Genomic DNA, 6,179 nt, shown 5'->3' on the forward strand with positions numbered 1-6,179 from the left:
ATGGCTGACATACACGATGCCTCTAGAGGCGGACCAAGAAAATTCTGGAACCATATAAGCTGGCTAGGTAAAAAGAATCAAAGAAAGCAGGACCGGATTCAAGATAACGAGGGAAATTGTTTAAATTGAGACAACGCAGTAAACTACATTACGTCAGTTATACCCGAGTCATTTAAGAGCGCCGATAGGGTAATATCCGTAAATCCCGAAGCAACACAAGATAGCAGAATACAAAGCAGCTTAGAACTGACCAATCTAAACTGGAAAAAGGCTGAAAAAAATATTCCTAAAAACACATCTACAGGAATAGATGAAATACCGATCAAGTTAACGAATGAACTTGGTCCAAGAAGTAAGGAAACGCTGTTAAAAGGTTTGGAAAGAGTCATAACGAATAAGCAAATTCCGGACAGCTGGCGGCAGAGTTAAATGAATTTGATTTATAAAGTAGAAAGGATGCACCAAAAATCCTACCGGCCGACTACCATAACATCTGTTATGTACAGGTTGGCTTTGCAGGCGGTGACATTAAAGGTGCAAGCATAGGTAGAAAGTAACAAGATACTCGGAGAACTTCAGAACGGCTTTAGAAATGGCAGGAGCTTAGATGATAGCCTGTTCGTGCTTACCCAATGGATCGAAATATCTAGAGTGGAAAAGAGACCTTTGTATTTGGCCTTCCTGGACTTAAAAGGGGCGTACGACAGCGTAAACGGGTTAACTCCGGTGGAACATATTAAAAGAAGATATCGATTATGAGTTAACAGAGTTCCTACAGGAAATATACCGGGATAACAAAGTAGAAATTACATGGGAAGGGATAAGAAGTACGGAAGATGTAAAAGTATGCACGGGATTAAGACCGCCACCGCTTCGGTGGTGGACGACGGCCGTTGTTGCGGCGCGCGTCTTTTACTCCCTCTTCTTTTTCTTTCTTCCCTATTTTCTCTTCTGTCTGCACGAGGCAGCGAAGGTGGCTCAGCAACAGAGCCAGTAGCAGGCACGTGCATTTTCTTTTCCTTCTTCCTACAGCCACAACAGGCAGCGGAGGTGGCTCAGCTACAGAGCCAGTAGCAGGCCCGTGCATTTTCTTTTCCTTCTTCCTACAGGCAGCGGAGGTGGCTCAGCTACAGAGCCAGTAACAGGCCCGTGCATTTTCTTTTCCTTCTTCCTACAGCCACAATAGGCAGCGGAGGTGGCTCAGCTACAGAGCCAGTAGCACACCCGTGCATTTTCTTTTCCTTCTTCCTACAGCCACAACAACAACGCCACAGTTTTTTAGCATGGGCCACCGGTGCGCCTCATCGCAACGTCTGATTGAAACAAAAATAGTCACGTCTCAGCTACCGCATTCGCACAGTCGATACCGAATATTGACATATTGTGAGCTTCACTGACGTATAAGTTAATTAAGAACTCGACGAATCCGCCGAAGGGGAACACATCGCATGCGGACAGAATCTCTTTCGGACAGAGCACTGAGACTTTCACCCAGGATTTACTAGCAAATTTAGAGCGTCGTGTCATGTTTTTCAGTGCTCTAATCGCCGTTTTTGTAAGACAGTGTCGCCTGTATAGTATAACGCTATGAAATCAGCGTTTAGATGGTGGTCCGCAGTTTCTCCGGCGCTGGCAAACGAGTTATTTTCTTCTAAGGGGTGGCAGGTTGATGATGGCAGACTTAGATTTTTAGCGGGCCCTCAACATTTCGTGCACTGTTTACAGCAGTGAGACCCTTTTTTTACTTTTATTTCTTTGCGCTGCCTTCCTGCGAGAAGGACAAGGTGGTGAATTGTTTGTTTTATATGAGGGGGCTCTGGACAGGGCTCCTAGGATACAGCATGACCATATTTGGGTTCTGAGTGCATTTGATGTACATTGCTTTGCCACAAATCTCGGAGGCCCCTTCGGAATGAACAGTCTTTGTCAAAAGTACACGTGTGTGTGTGTGTGTGTGTGTGTGTGTGTGTGTGTGTGTGTGTGTGTGTGTGTGTGTGTGTGTGTGTGTGTGTGTGTGTGTGTGTGTGTGTGTGTGTGTGTGTGTGTGTGTGTGTGTGTGTGTGTGTCCTTGTCAGGGCAATAAGTATCCCAGAAATTTGTACTTCAGTTTTGTAGATTAGTATGGAAAATAAAACTCTCGTAAACATTTTGTTTAATAAATTTCTCTTTACAACTACCAAACAACAAATGCGACTAGCGACCACCATTCTGTAATGGCGCAATCATACTCATCATTGGCTACCAAGGGAGCATAGGAACAGTCATTTTGCAGTGCACATGCGAAAAGCCGAGCATTTTAACCACTGAGCCAATGCGGATGGTATTACGCTCATTATAACCAGGTTTAAGTAGGGTTAAACATTCGCAGCTAGACGCGGCGGTTCCCTAATGGCGCTACCAGTAGAGTTAAATCACTGACCTTCATGACCAAGCGTGCCGGTGCACCAGAGCTAATGGTAGAGCCCCCGATTAAACATTTGCCATTTGACGCGTAGGATCCCGGATGGAGCCACTTGCATAGCTGAAAATACAGCACACCAGGCTCATAACAGCAGCAATAAACCAATGAATAAAAATCAATAAACCAATAAATAAAAATATCACACATTCGTTCCAATCTATCTCGTTAGAACGTGGTTCAGTGCAGTATTTATGTGTTCTATTTCACGAAAACCTCCGCTGGTCCTATCATGTAGACTTTGCATCCAGCAAAACAGCCCGATACATAGGTATACTGAATAAATTTCGCCCGCCTCTGCCAATGCACTTGAGGAAGCAACTATATTTTGTCCACTGTCCACTCTCGTGTTCAGTACTGCCTGCTGGTATGAGGAGTGGGTAGAAAGACCAACATGGAAAAGACTTATATTTTGCAAAAGAAAAGCCTTCGGTTTATTTACAATCTGTCTAGATATGATTCTGCGTCTGCATACTTTAAACTAAGTAATATATTAAATATTCTAGCCCTTAATAAACACCGACTATCCGAATTTATATACCGACAATACAAAACCGGCAGTAATGCGTTTTTAAGTAGGATTATCAACACAGATCCACATTATGTTGGTTTGTTGGTTTGTGCGGTTTAACGTCCCAAGGCGACTCAGGCTATGAGAGACGCCGTAGTGGAAGACTCCGGAAATTTCAACCACCTGGGGTTCTTAAAGTGCACTGGCAACGCACAGCACTCGGGCGGCTTGCTTTTCGCCTCCATAGAAACGCGGCCGCCGAGGCCGGGATTCGATTCCGCGACCTTGGGAACAGCAGTCGAGCGCCGTAACCACTGCGCCACCCCGGCGGGGCAGATCCACATTACGTCTTTAGAAATGTGAACTTTATAAAATCTCGCATAAGTGCCGGGTATTGAATACAGTTAATTCACTGGCAAATCCTTAACCTCTTGAACTGTTATCCTGACATATTTTATCTACTTGAGCAATCATCCTCCTTGTTAACATTCAAAAAAAAATTTAAGATGTACTTTTTCGAACATACGCGACTATTTGTTTCCTATTTTCGTTGTGTAGCACCAATTACTGTTGACACGTTTACCTTGATGTATGTTAAAGATTGTATTTTATATGTTTTGCTCCTGGTTTGTGTTTGCATTATATTCTGACATATGACTGACTATTTTATGCTGCTCTGTGCCTGCTGCGTTGTGTTACACATGTCTATAGTGGTGCCGAAGGCCCAGTCATGTGACTTGTACGTCACCTTTTGCCTCGGTCCCACGGCAAAACCTGTATTTTGCTACAAACTGCAATAAATCAAATCCCCAAATCAAAGTTTTTGAAACCTTGCTTTCTCGCGTTATTAGAATTATAGCCAAAATTATCTGCATTTTTGCGGTGATCTCAGGCTACTCTAGAGGATGAGAGAAACTGAAGATATTGTAATGAATGAAGTATGGGGAATTAGCACGCCTTTTACCACGTGGGTAAATCTGTCGACTAAGAGGGCATAAGAATCAAGAGAACGAATAATCAGCAAGAGACTTGCTCGATTTCTGAGCAAGTAAAATCCTATGTATCGGTTTGTATCCGCGTGGTCGCTAACTGCGCTAGAGAAACTTCGCGCGTGTTAACCACTGCGTGGAGCATTTCGAATAAGTAGTAGATAGCCAAGCGTAGCGCTGAAACTTCGTTAATGCTTTCCGAAGAAGTAGAAAGCTAGAGAGGTTCAACGCTGCTGAACCGAATGTCGACTGAATGCTCTTTAATCGCCATAATCCCCATAAAATCATCAGGTGGTTTAAATTATTCTGCCTTCCATTACGGCACCTCTTTTCCTTTCATTCCAAGCTTCCCCTTTCTCCTTAAGGCATGGTTGTTGTCATTGTTGTTGCGACTGAAGGAAGAAGGAAAAGAAAATGCACGGGCCTGCTACTCTGTATCGAAGCCACCTCCTCTCCCTGATTGATTGATTTATTGATTGATTTATAGGAAGGGAAAGACGCGGTAACTGTCTCACTTGTTTTCTGTGGACACCTCAACCGCTCCGTATGGGAAGGGAGGAAGGTGGGAGTGAAAGTGGAACGAGAGAAAGAGGAGCCGTAGTAGAGGGCTACGGAATAATTTCAACCACCTAGGGATCTTTAACGTGCGCTGACATCGCACAGCACACGGACGCCTCTTCGTTTCGTCTCCATCGAAACGCAGCCGCCGAGGTCGGGTTCGAACCCGGGTAGTCCGGCACAGTAGTCGGGCGTGTTACCACTCCACCACCACGCCGGGGCCACCTCCACTCCCTCGTGCAGACAGAAGAGAAACTAGAGAAGAAAGGAGGAGATGAATAGAATGACGCGCATCGCAACGGCCCTCGTCCACCACCAAAACGGTAGCGGGTGCAATGACGGCCTGCAACAGATAAATATATGGTGGACGGTTAGCCCCCGCCGCAAGCTGCAATGACCTAACAGTCCCTGCCCCGTGGGGCCAGTAGCAGCCACCTTTTTCTAAGGCGTGATTCAGGCACCCACCAAGAAGTGTAACAGATACATTGCCTTTTATTTCCTATAATTGTAATCATATCACACTTATTTTCGCTTACATTTCGGTGCGTTTCTTTCCGCCGAGCTGTGCGAGAAATATTCCGCCTTTCTCTTCCTGTAAACCAACTAAAATTGATTTCGGACCTCTCTAAATCACTTGTAAATGAGCTCTGAAGTAGCGGCGGACATGGCCACATTAAATTAATCTCACATATTTCCGTTCTCGTGAATTTGCCCTTATGGCTAACAGATATGCCAGTAGCAGTTCCGTGCACTTGCTTTTCCTTCTTCCTTCCAGTCGCAACAAACGAATCACTTCTTTCTTTTCCTTTCGAAAGAAAGAATGTAGTAAATATCGCTCCAGGAATCCATTCACAATTTCCGGAATTTTTTACTGATAAAAATACGGTCTCACATTCAGGAATGTACTGTATATTTAATGTCCGCACCACCTTTCTTTCAAACTCCACTCAGCTTATAGAAGAAACAGTTTTCTAATAGTCATATCGTAATATGGAATAAATGTTTTCCAACGTTACTTGAATAGTGCTCAGTGAACGACCGCTCCACGCCAGCATAATCATTTAAAGTGAATAATGGACTGAACAATAATTAAGGTGCAAATTTCGCAATGTACAAAGTTTTGATTCTTTGACGACGTGCTATTACGGTACACCCACCATGATATCTTCGTCCTTGAAACCTGAATGCAAATATATTACGCAACATGATTTTCGCCGCTTGTTGCGGATAATTTTTAAATGTGTACGGACACTAGACATTTTCCAGCATCATGATATTGTCGCGCGCCTTGGCAGAACGTCGACGAAAGATAAAAAACGGTCGGGTAAATTGGTTGGGTAGGGCAGAAGGACGTTTGTGCGCTTCACCGCAGTCCTGGTTGCACCGATACCTGTAAATAACCCCCCCCCCCCTCCCTCCCCCAGTCCGTACAAAGAACGTAATAATAACAATACGATACTGGCGTCTTTCAGACTGCTAAGACACCTGACTAATGTGCCGGGGTACTCGGGTTCGAACCCGACCTCGGCGGCTGCTTTTCGATGGAGGCGAAACGATGAGGTGTCCGTGTGCTGTGCGATGTCAGCGCACGTTAAAGATCCCCAGGTGGTCGAAATTACTCCGTACTCATAGAATTATTGAACGTTACTTGAGTTTTCTGCAC

Source organism: Amblyomma maculatum, chromosome 1 (assembly GCF_055883805.1).
Source record: "Amblyomma maculatum isolate TAMU_Amacu chromosome 1, ASM5588380v1, whole genome shotgun sequence".
NCBI lineage: Eukaryota > Metazoa > Arthropoda > Arachnida > Ixodida > Ixodidae > Amblyomma > Amblyomma maculatum.